This window comes from Hemitrygon akajei, chromosome 15, assembly GCF_048418815.1.
Source record: "Hemitrygon akajei chromosome 15, sHemAka1.3, whole genome shotgun sequence".
NCBI lineage: Eukaryota > Metazoa > Chordata > Chondrichthyes > Myliobatiformes > Dasyatidae > Hemitrygon > Hemitrygon akajei.
The window spans coordinates 49,190,783-49,205,270 of NC_133138.1; positions in this window are offsets into that span (position 1 = coordinate 49,190,783).

Genomic DNA, 14,488 nt, shown 5'->3' on the forward strand with positions numbered 1-14,488 from the left:
TTTGTATTTGCATATTTTGATTTTTGTTGCATATTGGTTGCTTGTCGTTCTTCATTGATTCTGTTGTGTTGCTTTGTCCCACTGTGAATGCCTGCAAGAAAATGAACCTCAGGGTAGTATATGGTGACATATATGTACTTTGAAATTTACATTGAACTTTGATCTTGGATAATTATAAGTTGAAAGAAGCCCAGCATAAATTTTTCCAAACAATTTTTCTCCTCCTTCCTGTGAAGACATGCCTGAACTCTAGACATTAATCCATGTAATGTAACTAAATCCAAATCAAGAATGAGGGCATTATTGCACAGAAACAAATATCTCACCTTGACTGTCAATGATTTTATTTAATGGAACCTTGAACACATTGGTTTTCTTCATAAATTAGGCATAAAACTGATGTTTTTTAAATAAATGATTGTATGCATCGCTGCTTAGAAAGCTCATTAACCAATATCACTCTTTTACAAATTGTAAATGAGATCGGTCTCTGTACTTGGACTGTGGAAATCCACTTCTTGCGTCTCCTCTTGATAACACCACGTACACCACACATCTCTGCTGCTACCAGAGTACTGTTGGACAAATTCTGATTTTTGATAAGTAGTGATATAGTCTTTCTCTAATTTGACAATAGCCAAGCAATTATACTATACAGTCAACAACATCACAGTTCCTTTACAGTCACAGTCTTGGGGCTGTACTGAAATTTTTCATGACCCCAGGATGAACTTCTGATCTTCTACCTTACCTTTCAGAAAGACTTCCTATTCCACTTCTTTAATGTCATTTATCAAAACCATGCATCAAAACCTTTCTGACCTTCTGAATATTTGGATTGAAGTGTTATTGAGAAAGATCTGATCCTTGTCAACTGAAAATGATTATTGAGACCATTCTAAATTTTAAAAAGTACTGTATTTTTGAAAAATGTGGTTTAGAAATTCTGCAATATGAAAGCTAAGTTTAAGCCCAGGAGGTCAATTGCATTTGTAATTTGCATGAAAATTGGGTGCAAGGCACATGCCTCCTCTTTATTCATTTGCCCTCATATGCCTGGAGGATCTGTAAGCAGAACAGTGCAGCTTGTGAATTCTGCATTTTTTAAATTAGTTTAATAAAATATGACAAAGTTTCTTCAGCAGATTGCTGGTTATATCATTGGTTTCCCAAGACTGCAAACCTTTAAATTCCCATTTGGTCTCCCACCCATGTAGTAACCATACCTAAATCCATTTAACCTGGTATTCACAGGAAATATAAAGATAACAATGGTTCTTTGTTCCTTGGTAACAGTAGGCAGTTGATCAAATTCAGTTTTGTAGTGCACATAACTATTTCCTGAATGATAGAATTTTAGGCCATAACTTTTCATATCTAGATCTACATATTTGAATTTGATTGTTGAGAAATTTCTTTTTAACAGATTACATATGGAATAACTTCCTAAATTACAGACATCTATTGTAATTTTACCCATTTCATCATTACCTGAAGGATATCTATTACATTATTAGTGTATATCTATAGCACCTTATTCAAAAATGTCACTTCAATTTCTTGTAAACAAAGTTATTTCAGACTCGAGCAAGGCTGAGAATAAATAGGATTTTAACTTAAGTCTTCAAATTGTGATTCTAGTAATTTTATATCCTTTTCATAATCAACACTTTAAGCTTAGTATCCTAATTACTTCTGCTACCTTTTATACTGTTTGCTAGCAAACATTTTCATTCTCCAAAGATCAAGGCACCGTGGACACAGCTGTTGTGCATACCAATACATAATCCTTCCTCTTCCTTTGCCAATTGTATGGCCAATAAGGTCCTTCCTCATCAGTCACTCCATTTTATATAATTACAAAACTGAATAATCAAAATGGTTCCCACATAAACCAATAACATTAACTTTATCTGGGACTCTTGACTGGATGCACCAATCAAAGTAAGTAATTAGTATCGAAAAGCACTATCACAGCTGCCCTCCACAAACAGGGCATGCTAAAGACAACCATATAAATCATTAACTTAACTCAACTAATAAAGGCAAACATGTGTTCCTGGATATCTTGTGATTTGGGCACACTATTTATTTGCCAGCTTCCAACTCAATCACTCTCTGAAATGTCCGGCTAGTTTACAACAAGTTGTCTTTTACAATCATAAACTTATTTTCCCAGTTAAAGGCAAGCAATAAAATCTTTGATGTCTACCTCTGATTCTATGTTAAAATACTTTGCTGACCTCTTATCAATTGAATGTGGAGTGATATCATATTCTCAGTTGATAATGTTAGGAAGGCACTGCTATTTCTGGATGTCCAAAGTCCTATATAAGTATGCTAAACATTAATTACATGCATTAATAGCTTTGTCATTTGATTGATAAATATGAGAGTTTAAAACTGAATTAGTTGACCAAAGAAAATCCCACAATATTTTTCTCTGACTTCAAATACATAGGACTACATCCACTGGTAATCAGAGTCAGAGTAATAGAACATGGAAACAGGCTCCTTGGACTACTCATCCATGCTGACCAAGGTCTCTTCCCGTGATAGTAGCATTTGGCCTTCTTGCATTTGGTCCACATTACTCTATCATACTTCCCTATTCTTGTATATAGAGTCATGGGTGTGAGCTTTCTTCTAAACATTTTATTTTGAGCAGTAGTTTTATTTTGCTCAGAAGGCCACACAGATGCTCAGGAAGAAAGAATGTATCAAAGTGTATTTTAAACATAATTGTACCTGCTTATACCACTTCTTCTGGCAGTTCATTCATAAACCCAACACCTTCAGTATAAAACATTTGCCTCTCTAGTCCTCTTTAAGTCCTTTCCTTCTCATCTTGCGCTCGATGCCTCATCTGATGAAGGCAAACATACCCTATGCCTTTTTCAGCACTTTGTCTTCCTGTGTTTCCACTTTCACAAACATTGTACCAGTAGTCCTCTCTGTACTGCAACACTCTTTGTGGTCCCTTCATTCGCTGTGTATGTCTTGCCCTGGTTTAACTTCCCAAAATGCATCATTTTGAAGTTGTGTGAGTTAAACCCCAACTGTCATTCCTTGATCGACTTTCCCAAATGATCCACATCATCTTTAGTCAACCTTCTTCACTCCACCACACCACCAATTTATTTATCATGTCACCTATGTTTTCATCCAAATCATAAACATACGTAATGAGAAACAACAAAGGCCCCTACACCAACTCCAAGCCGCACACCCCTGGTCAAGAGCCGACAATTTGTAATATGACTCTGAACTTCCACCCTCTGTCTCCTTCCAGCAACGCTAAATTTTTCAGGCCTCAGTGCCGAACCTGTACTCATACTGTACACATGGAATTGGAAGCAAATTCACACTTCTATTACCATTAAAGAGGATGGAATAAGGCTTACTTTTGCAGTTAAAGAAAGACTTTCAACACTGCAGTGTTTTCCACGACCTCAGGATTTTCCATAGTGTTTATCAGCTGATTTAGTATTTCTGTAGAGTTGCCATTGTTTAATCCAGGTAAAGTTCAAAGGTTCATTTTATTATCAAAGTATGTATGCAGAATATATCTCGAGATTTATCTTCTCCAGATAGCCATAAAATACAGAAAACTATAGAAGATGAAAGAAAGACATTAAATCCCCCTATCCACATGAAAAGTGGAAACAAAAACTCCCAAACCCCAAAACCCCTCCAAACCCTTCCTCGCACAAAACTAACAGATCACCCACATCGAGAAACAACAATAAAAACATCAAACCCCAAACACCTAGCCCACCAATCGGCAACAAGAAAGAATGGGCAAGAACTGAAAGTGACCAATATGAACTATAGTCCAATCCATAAATCCCAGAATTTCAATAACATCTCTGAGAGTACTGGAATCAGCATCTCCTCTGTCGGCAGTGACTCGAACCAGCATCCCCTTTGACGACAGTGACTCAACCCAGCGGCCCCTCTGAGGGCAGCGACTCAAACCAGCAGCTCCTCCAAGGGCAGCGACTCGAACAAATGGCCCCTCTGAGGGAAGTGCCAGTTAATTTGCACACAGCATGCTCCCACAGAACAGAGAGGCAATGGCCAGATTGTTGTTATCATCAATACTGGTTGAGCAATGAATGGAGTCCAGGACACCAGGAAGAACTCACGAAATATTGACAAGGGGGTTTCTTATGCCTGCCTGGAAGCCCAGGTTTAATCTTTCAATCCAAAAATGACACCTTGGATGTGCAACCAGGTCTCAGTATTACTCTGAAGTGCCAAAGTGGATTTTCCGCTCAAGGACGTTAAATTAACACAAACATTAAATAAACAGAGTTAACATTTCAGACTCTTCACTAAAACGGTTGAGAAGAAAGGTCTTTGACCTAAAACTTCAGCTCTGTTTCTTTTTCTGTTCTGTTGTACCTGTCACCGATCCTAAAGGGAGAGAAGTAATTTTGTTCCAGTGGAACTGAAGAGTGATTAGATTCTGTACAGCAAAAAGTAAATACTGAAGCCTTTAACATATGAGACTGTTGTACCATATTTATATTGCTATTTAAAATGATGAAAATTAGAACTTCCTACAACTGCCCATCAATTTCTTGTGACACTATACATGGGTTCAAGGTGTGGGTCTAGAAATTATGGGGCATTTTAATCATCTTTGTCCAGTGCAGTCAGGACCATTTTGTTCCTGCACACACTGCTGCAAAACTTAGTAAGACCTGAAGTACCATCTTCTGCATTCCCGAGCTAGCATTTGACTTTGGTGTTTATGTGCTTCACTTCATGCGTCAGAAGACAAATCTGGATGTAAGAAGCAGAGAGAGCCCAGAATCAGTCAATTGGAGAGAGTAGGGGTTGGGTGTCAGAGCATCGGTGTCCTCTGTTGGGGAGGATCCTTCTGGAGCTGATGATTGGGCCTGGAGCTGACAGTCAGGACCTGGAGCTGATGTTCAGCATTCAGAGGCCCTGGTCTGATCAATAATTTTGAAATTCAGAGCCTCTGAGATGTATATCACAGTAGCAGACTATCACGACCACCGTCACTTGTTGAAGGGCTGGCAGTCAGGGATATTGGGGCCACTGGGGATGGCAGAGTTGGGGTAATGAAAGCTTTGGGCCATTGCAGTGAAGATTCAGGCAATTGCAGCAATTGGGTCGGGTGACTGAAGTGACTGGGATCTCCAGGGACTGGAGTCATTAGGAAATCAGGCTATCAGGAAGCAGCTTGACTTGGGGAATTGAAGGTTTGGAAGTCATACTAAAGGTGGCTGGGTATTCAGGAGTTAAGGTTTGGGGCAGTCTGGGATTTAGCCTTGAGATTAATGGTCAGAGATTTATCACTATAGTGAGGAAGGTGGTAGACACAAAATACTCTGCAGATGCTGGGGTCAAAGCGACACCTACAACACGCTTTGGAGGGGAGGTGTAGGGACAGGTGTAGCACTTACGCTTGCAGGGATAAGTACCAGGTGGGAGATCTGTGGGGAGGGATGTGTGGACCAGGGTGTCGCGGAGGGAACGATCCCTGCGGAAAGTGGAGAGGGGTAGAGAGGGAAAGATGTGCTTAGTTATGGGGTCCTGTGGAAGGTGGCGAAAGTTGTGCAGGATAAGGTGCTGAATCCGGAGGCTAGTGGGGTGGTAGGTGAGGACGAGGGGAACTCTGTCCCTGTTGTGGTGACGGGAGGATGGGGTGAGGGCCGGTGCAGGAAATGGAGGAGATGTGGGTGAAGGCATCATTGATGACTGCAGAAGGGAAACCACGATCCTTAAAGAAAGAGGCCCCTGCCCCCTCCTTCTTCAGTCCTGACGAAGGGTCTCGGCCCGAAACGTTGACTGCTTGTTTCCACAGATGCTGCCCGACCTGCTGAGTTCCTCCAGCTTGTTGTAGGTGTCGCTTTGACCCCAGCATCTGCAGAGTATTTTGTGTCTACCACCTTCCTCACTATAGTGATAAATCTTTGACCATTAATCTCAAACCTAAATTCCAGACTGCCCCAAACCTTAAATCCTGAACACCCAGCCACCTTTAGTATGACTTCCAAACCTTCAATTCCCCAAGTCAAGCTGCTTCCTAATAGCCTGACTTGGATCCTTAAAGATCCTTAAAGAAGGACACTTGAGATGTCCTGGAAGGGAAAGCTTCATTCTGGGAGCAGATGTGGCGGAGACGGAGGAACTAGGAATAGGGAATATCATTTTTGCATGCAGCAGGGTGGGAAGAGGTATAGTCAAGGTAGCTAAGAGAGTCAGTGGGTTTATAGAAGATGTCAGTGGACAGTCTATCTCCAGAGATGGAGACCGAGAGATCAAGAAAGGTGAGGGAAGTGTCCGAGATGGACCAAGTGAATTTGAGGGCTGGGTGGAAGTTTTAGAGGCAAAGTCGATGAAATTGACGAGCTCAGCATGGGTGCAGGAAGCAGCACCAATGTAGTCATCAATGTAGTGAAGGAAAAGTTGGGGAGCAGTACCAGTATAGGTTTGGAGCATGGACTGTTCCACATAACTAATGAAGAGGCAGGCATAGCTGGGGCCCATGCGAGTGCCTATAGCTACACCCTTGGTCTGAAGAAGGTGGGAAGAGCCAAAAGAGAAGTTATTAAGTGTGAGTACCAGTTCTGCCAACTTTTGGAGTGTGGTGGTGGTGGGGAACCTGTTCCAACCTCAGTTCCTCTGAACACACTGCCCTCCACTCTCTCCACATTAATTCTAACCTCACCATCAAACCCACAGACAAAGGTGGTGCTGTAGTAGTCTGGTGGATGGACCTCTACCTCACTGAGGCCAAACGGCAGCTCTCTGACACCTCCTCTTACTTAACCCTGGAACAGGACTCCACCAAAAAACATCAAACCATTTTCTCCCGTACCATCACCGCCCTTATCAACTCTGGAGACCTTCCATCCTTAGCCAAAAAACTCATAGTTCCCACACTCCACACTGCTTGGTTTTACCTCCTCCCCAAGATCCACAAGCCTGACTTTCCCGGTAGAACCATAGTTTCGGACTGCTCCTTCCCCACTGAACTTGTATCTGCCTACCTGGGCTCCATTTTGTCACCCATAGTTCAGTCCCTCCCCACCTAAATCCAGGACACATCCCATGCCCTCCACCTCCTCAATAACTTCCAGTTCCCCAGTCCTGACCTCTTCATTTTCACCATGGATGTCCAATCCTTATACACTTCCATTCCCCATCAAGAAGGCCTCAAACCCTCTGCTACTTTCTTGACAATAGACCTCAGCAGTTCCCCACCACCACCACACTCCTCCGGTTGGCGGAACTGGTACTCACACTTAATAACTTCTCTTTTGGCTCTTCCCACCTTCTTCAGACCAAGGGTGTAGCTATGGGCACTCACATGGGCCACAGCTATGCCTGCCTCTTCGGTGGTTATGTGGAACAGTCTATGCTTCAAACCTATACTGCTACTGCTCCCCAACTTTTCCTTCACTACATCGATGACTACATTGGTACTGCTTCCTGCACCCATGCTGAGCTCATCAATTTCATCAACTTTGCCTCTAACTTCCACCCAGCCCTCAAATTCACTTGGTTCACCTCGGACACTTCCTTCCCCTTTCTCGATCTCTCGGTCTCCATCTCTGGAGACAGACTGTCCACTGACATCTTCTATAAACCCACTGACTCTCATAACTACCTCAACTATACGTCTTCCCACCCTGCTACTTGCAAAAATGCTATTCCCTATTCCCAGTTCCTCCGTCTCCACTGTATCTGCTCCCAGGATGAGGCTTTCCGTTCCAGGACATCTCAAATGTCCTCTTTCTTTAAGGATCGTGGTTTCCCTTCTGCCATCATCAATGATGCCCTCACCCACATCTCCTCCATTTCCCGCACTTCAGCCATCACGCCATCCTCCTGTCACCACAACAGGGACAGAGTTCCCCTTGTCCTCACCTACCACTCCACCAGCCTCCAGATCCAGCACATTATCCTCCACAACTTCTGCCATTTTCAACAGGACCCCACAACTAAGCACAAAGGAGTTGAATGACTTCAGACCTGTTGCCTTGACGTCGCACGTGATGAAGACCATGGAGCGGCTGATAATACAGAATCTGAGGCCACAAACCAGGCACGCCCGGGATCCGCTTCAGTTTGCGTATAAGGAGAAGGTGGGAGTGGAGGATGCTATCACGTATTTGCTGCACAAATCACTCTCTCACCTAGATGGGGTCAGTTGTGCTGTGAGGATTACATTCCTTGACTTCTCTAGTGCCTTTAACACCATCCAGCCCAAGATCTTAAAGCACAAACTAACGGAGATGGGAGTAGACTCTCACATGGTGGATTGGATAGTGGACTACTTGACAGATAGACCTCAGTATGTGCGGTTGGGAGACTGTAGGTCTGACACAGTGGTCAGCAGCACAGGAGCGCCACAGGGAACCGTACTCTCTCCGGTCCTGTTCACCCTGTACACATCTGACTTCCAATATAACTCGGAGTCCTGCCATGTGCAGAAGTTCGCTGATGACACGGCCATAGTGGGGTGTGTCAGGAATGGACAGGAGGAGGAGTATAGGAAACTGATACAGGACTTTGTGATATGGTGCAACTCAAACTACCTGCGTCTCAATGTCACCAAGACCAAGGAGATGGTGGTGGACTTTAGGAGATCTAGGCCTCATATGGAGCCAGTGATCATTAATGGAGAATGTGTGGAGCAGGTTAAGACCTACAAGTATCTGGGAGTACAGTTGGACGAGAAGCTAGACTGGACTGCCAACACAGATGCCTTGTGCAGGAAGGCACAGAGTCGACTGTACTTCCTTAGAAGGTTGGCGTCATTCAATGTCTGCAGTGAGATGCTGAAGATGTTCTATAGGTCAGTTGTTGAGAGCGCCCTCTTCTTTGTGGTGGCGTGTTGGGGAGGAAGCATTAAGAAGAAGGACGCCTCACGTCTTAATAAGCTGATAAGGAAGGCGGGAAGTACTGGAGAGTTTAACATCGGTAGCTGAGCGAAGGGCGCTGAGTAGGCTACGGTCAATTATGGAAAACCCTGAACATCCTCTACATAGCACCATCCAGAGACAGAGAAGCAGTTTCAGCGACAGGTTACTGTCGATGCAATGCTCCTCAGACAGGATGAAGAGGTCAATACTCCCCAATGCCATTAGGCTTTACAATTCAACTGCCAGGACTTAAGAACTTTTTTAAAAGCTATTATTAATGCTTTTTGAGTTAGTGATTTAGATGTATATCATATTATTACTGAGTTAAGTATTGTATGTAATGAGTTTTTGCTACAACAAGTGTATGGGACATTGGAAAAAATGTTGAATTTCCCCATGGGGATGAATAAAGTATCTATCTATCTATCTATCTTTCTCTATCTACCCCTCTCCGCTTTCCGCAGGGATCGTTCCCTCCGCGACTCCCTGGTTCACATGTCCCTCCCCATGGATCTCCCACCTGGCACTTATCCCTGCAAGCGTAAGTGCTACACCTGCCCCTCCACCTCCTCTCTTACCACCATTCAAGGCTCCAAACAGTCCTTCCAGGTGAGGCAACACTTCACTTGTGAGTCTGTTGGCATCATCTATTGCATCCAGTGCTCCCAGTGCGGCCTCCTCTACATCGGTGAGACCTGACGCAGATTGGGGGACTGCTTTGTCGAGTACCTCTGCTCCGTCCGCCACAACAGACAGGATCTCCTGGTTGCCACCCACTTCAATTCTGCTTCACATTCCCATTCGGATATGTCCATACATGGCCTCCTCTACTGCCATGATAAGGCCAAACTCAGGCTGGAGGATCAACACCTCATATACCATCTGGGTAGTCTCCAGCCCCTTGGCATGAACATTGAATTCTCCAACTTCTGGTAATTCCCTCCCCCTCCCATCTCCCATCCCAGTTTCACTCTGCCTCCTCCTCCAGTTGCCTATCACCTCCCTCATGGTTCCGCCTCCTTCTACTTCCCATAGTTCTTTCCCTTACATTCCTTCTTCACCTTTCCTGCCTATCCCCTCCCTGCTTCCCCTCACCCACCCCTTGATCTTTCCTCTTATTGCTTTTTCACCTGGCACCTACCAGCCTTCTCCTTCCCACCCTCACCCTCCTTCTTTATAGGGCCCCTGCCCCCTCCCTCTTCAGTCCTGACGAAGGGTCTCAGCCCGAAATGTTGACTGCTCATTTCCACTGATGCTGCCTGACCTGCTGAGTTCCTCCAGCGTGTTGTGAGGAAGGTGGTGAGCAGGGAACTGAATATAAGTTTAATTTAATGGAATCGCAATCTGATTTCTCCAATGAATAAGTAGGAACGGTCATTGTGGACTGATTGCACTGGCTAGGCTCATAAAACCACATTGTATGAGGAATGACTTCACTTGACCTGCATATGATGTTGACGTCACTTCAAATAAGTGAACACAATTCAAGCTGAGAACTGCTCAGCTGAACTTCCTGGGTGACAAGAAATAACTCCATATAGAACAGTGAAGTGCAATTTCCTTGACACAGCACTGTACGGAAAAGTTGCATCATATTGCTGTATATGATTCAAAATGTTACTGAATCTAAGTATGCATTATAAAGTATACCAAATCCTAGAACAAAATCAGATTGCAAATGGGCAGCTTTGGTTTTAGGTACTGTATTTGTGTAGAATATTACAGGAAAAGTACATGATGTTTTCAGTGCCATGGGTGATTGAATACTATATGATTATTAATTACATATTTTAACTATAAAATGTTGATCACCCATCTGATTAAAAAACAATATAGACTTTTAACTGTTGTGGATGTCTCTTGTTCTTTGTATCTCTTTGTCTCTTTCTGTCATTCATTGCTTCGTTACTCATAATTTTTTCTGCTTCTTATACCAATAAGGTTGCTGGCTCTTATTTGAGGGATTCCTGCAAGTTCACTCATGTGGTGTCCTGAATACATGGCCCTTTTTAAAAATTCATTGCACAGGATATGATTGTCGCTGTAAGGCTAATCCCCATCCTCACTGCCCTTATGAAAGCGGAAATGAGCTGCAATTTTGAACAGCTTGTTATGACGAAGGCACAGTGATACACTTCTGAGTCAAGAAGGTAAAACGTGGAACTTGGAGGGGAGCATACAATTGATAGTGTTTCTATGTGCTTGTTGTTCTTGACCATCTCAGTAGAGGTCACAGGATTCATAGGTCAGAGTTGGCTAGCCGCATAAATGCAGTATGTCTTGTAGGTAGTGTACAGAGGTGGTGGAGAAAATGAGTATTTAGGGTGGTGGATCAAGTTGACTGCTTTGTCCTGGATGGTGTGAATTTCCTTAAGTGCTGTTACAGGTGCATGCCTTCAGGTATGGAGGAAACATTCCCTCATATTCCTCATTTGTACCCTTGTAGGTCCTGAGGATTTCAGGAAGTAAATCCATCAATGCAGGATACCCAGCTTCTGACCTGCTCTTGCAGCTACACCACCCACAAGTGTGTCCTGCCATTATTGAAGATGGTGATGTACTTAAAGCTCCTTCTCTCATTAACTCTTTAATTGTTTTTATTTTTTTTATTTCGAGATACAGTGCAGTAACTGGCCTATCCAGCCAATGGGTTTCCACTGTCCAATTACCCCCATGAGACCAATTAACCTGCTAACCCATATGCCTTTGGAATGTGGAGGAAACCGGAACATCCAGAGGAAACCAACGTGCTCATGGGGAGAACATACAAACTCCATACTGACAGTAGTGGAATTGAACACGGGTCATTGGACGCATATGCTAACCACTATGCTACCATGCTGCCCCATATTGTCCACCCCAATTAATGACAAGTTGTATTTCTCGTCAATAGTAATGTGCAGCATGCTAATACTAGATCAAGGACTATATTGCCATTGTGCACTTGGTGGACAGGTTTTAGGTATCTTCCGCTGCTATAGCCCATCCACTTCCAGATTCGATATGTTGTTCTTCTGTACACCACAGATGTAATGTTGTAATTCGAGTTACTGTCATCTTTCTGTCAGCTTGAACCTGTCTGGCCATTCTCCTCTGATTTTTCTCATTAAAAAGACATGCTTGCTGACAGAACTGTTGCTCACTGGATTTTTTTTGCTTTTTTTGCACAATTCTCCATAAACTTTTGAGACTGTTATACATGAAAATCCCAGGACGTCAGCAGTTGCTGAGATACTCAAGCCACCCCATCTGGCACGAACAATCATTCTATGGTCAAAGTTACTTAGATCACATTTCCATCCCATTCTGATGTTTGGTCTGAACAATTGAGACTCTTGACCATGTCTGAATGCTTTTATGCGTTGAGTTGCTGCTACATGATTGGCTGACTGGATATTTGCATTAATAAACTGGTGAATCTAATAAAGTAGCCTCTGAGTGTATACTCCTACTGCTGCTGATGGTCTCATGTCATTTTGTGATATGGAACTTTCAAATGTCAGCACAGATCTTTGCTTCCACATGAGGTGGGTACATCTACTAAGGTAATTGTGGACAAGTGTATCTGCCATTGATAGGTGGATAGGGATGTTGTCAAGTAGGTATAGCCTCAAGTTAGTGCAGTTACTACCTTCTGCAGACCTATACCACCTATCCAGGTACTTCTCCAACTGCAGTCAATGATGTCGTGGAGTGACAGCTGGAAGATGGGAGATGCATTGGACTGATAAATCTAAATCACTGCTCCTCTATGGGAGAAAAAAATGTCTATTCCAGGAAACTCCCTGTCATTTCAGGAAGGTTAGGAGTCCTACCTATCTTCCACTATTTTCCTCTGACTTTTTGTAATTTCTTTCCTTTTAACAGAAGTGGTGGATGGAATGGTATCTTGAGAGGAAGGTTGTGAGGAAATGGCTCTCCACAATTCACTAGCTAAACTTCACCCAGTTATGTGCTCTTCCTTCCCCCACCCCAATCCTACCCCCACCCCACTCCTACCCCTATAGACTTCATCTTAGGAAAGGTCTTTCAGGGATTTAACTGTGTTTAAAATGCCAAATGTAAATAGAGTTGATACTAAGGACTTCTTCTGAATTGTGGAAAATGTGTTTGTCTGAGAATTCTGTTAAGGCAGGATGATTGATACATGAGGTACCATATTGTCTTTATGGAGTGAGGTTGATCAACAGGCAAGGAGGTCCAAACTGACTGGAGGCTAGGCTCAGATGGAAATACTTAGCGCACACACACACACACACACACACACACACACACACACACACACACACACACACACACACACACACACACACACACACACACACACACACACACACACACACACACACACACACACACACACACAAGACATACCCTGACAGCACGCATGCACACATGTGCATAATATTGCCTGTGCTTTTTTCTACAACAGTCTGAATATTCCCCTCAGTTCAGACTTCCCTCAATCATGCTAAAATTTATCACCCTGACTTCCCTCCAGATTATTCTCTTCCTCTATTCAAACTTCCACAAATGGGTTGGGGGTGGGGGAGTTAAAGGGAACAAACTGTTACAGCAGGCAATGAAAAAGAAAATCTGATGTTGTATTTTATTGCAGAATAGTAATATGTCTTGCTGCAATTATATGTTTCTGGTGAGACTGTCCCTGGAATGTTGGGTACAGATCAGATATACGTGTGTTGGAAGGAGTGAAGTGATGATTCCTGGGAAGAATGGAATCACCCATGAAGCAGGATTAAGTAAACATGGCCTATGTTGTCCAGAGTTCTTTATTTATTTATTGTGATGCAGAGTGGAGTAGACCCTTCCAGCCTTTTAAACCCAGCAATCCCCCGATTAAATCCTCGTCTAATCACAATGACCAATTAACCTACCAACCAGTAGGGCTTTAGACTGTGGGAGGAAACCGGAGCACCCAGGGAAAACCCATGCAGTAATGGGGAGAACGCACAATCTCCTTACGGGCAGCGGCAGGAATTAAACCCGGGTCTCTGGTACTGTAAAGCATTGTGCTAACCGCTATGCTACCATGCCACTATTGCTAGTTAGAGGAAAGAGCTATGCAAAGTTCTTTCAGGGCTTGGTCAAGTAGGTGTAGATCTGATATTTCCCAAAACTGGGTGTCTAGACTAGGGACCACAGAGTCAAAATAGAAGGACCATTCAGGGCTTAAATGAGAAGAAACTTTCTCATCTAGAGGATGCTGGACCTTTGGAGTTCTTCAGCCAAGAGAGAAGGCTCATTGTCTCAAGAGTCTGCAGATGTTGGAAAACCTGAGCAACACACACACACTCACAAAGCTGGAGGAACTCAGGAGGTCAAGCAGCATTAATGGAGAGGAATAAACAGTTGATGTTTTGGGTGAGATCTTTGATCAGGACTGGAACGGAAGGGGCAGAAACCAAAGGAGGACAGGGAGGAGTAAAAGCTGGCAGGTGATAGATGAAACCAAGTGAGGGGGAATGTACAGGGTATGGGAGTGGTATGATGTGAGAACCAGGGAGGTGATAGGCAGAGGAGGTAGAGAGCTGAGGAAGAAAGAATATGACAGGAGAGGACAG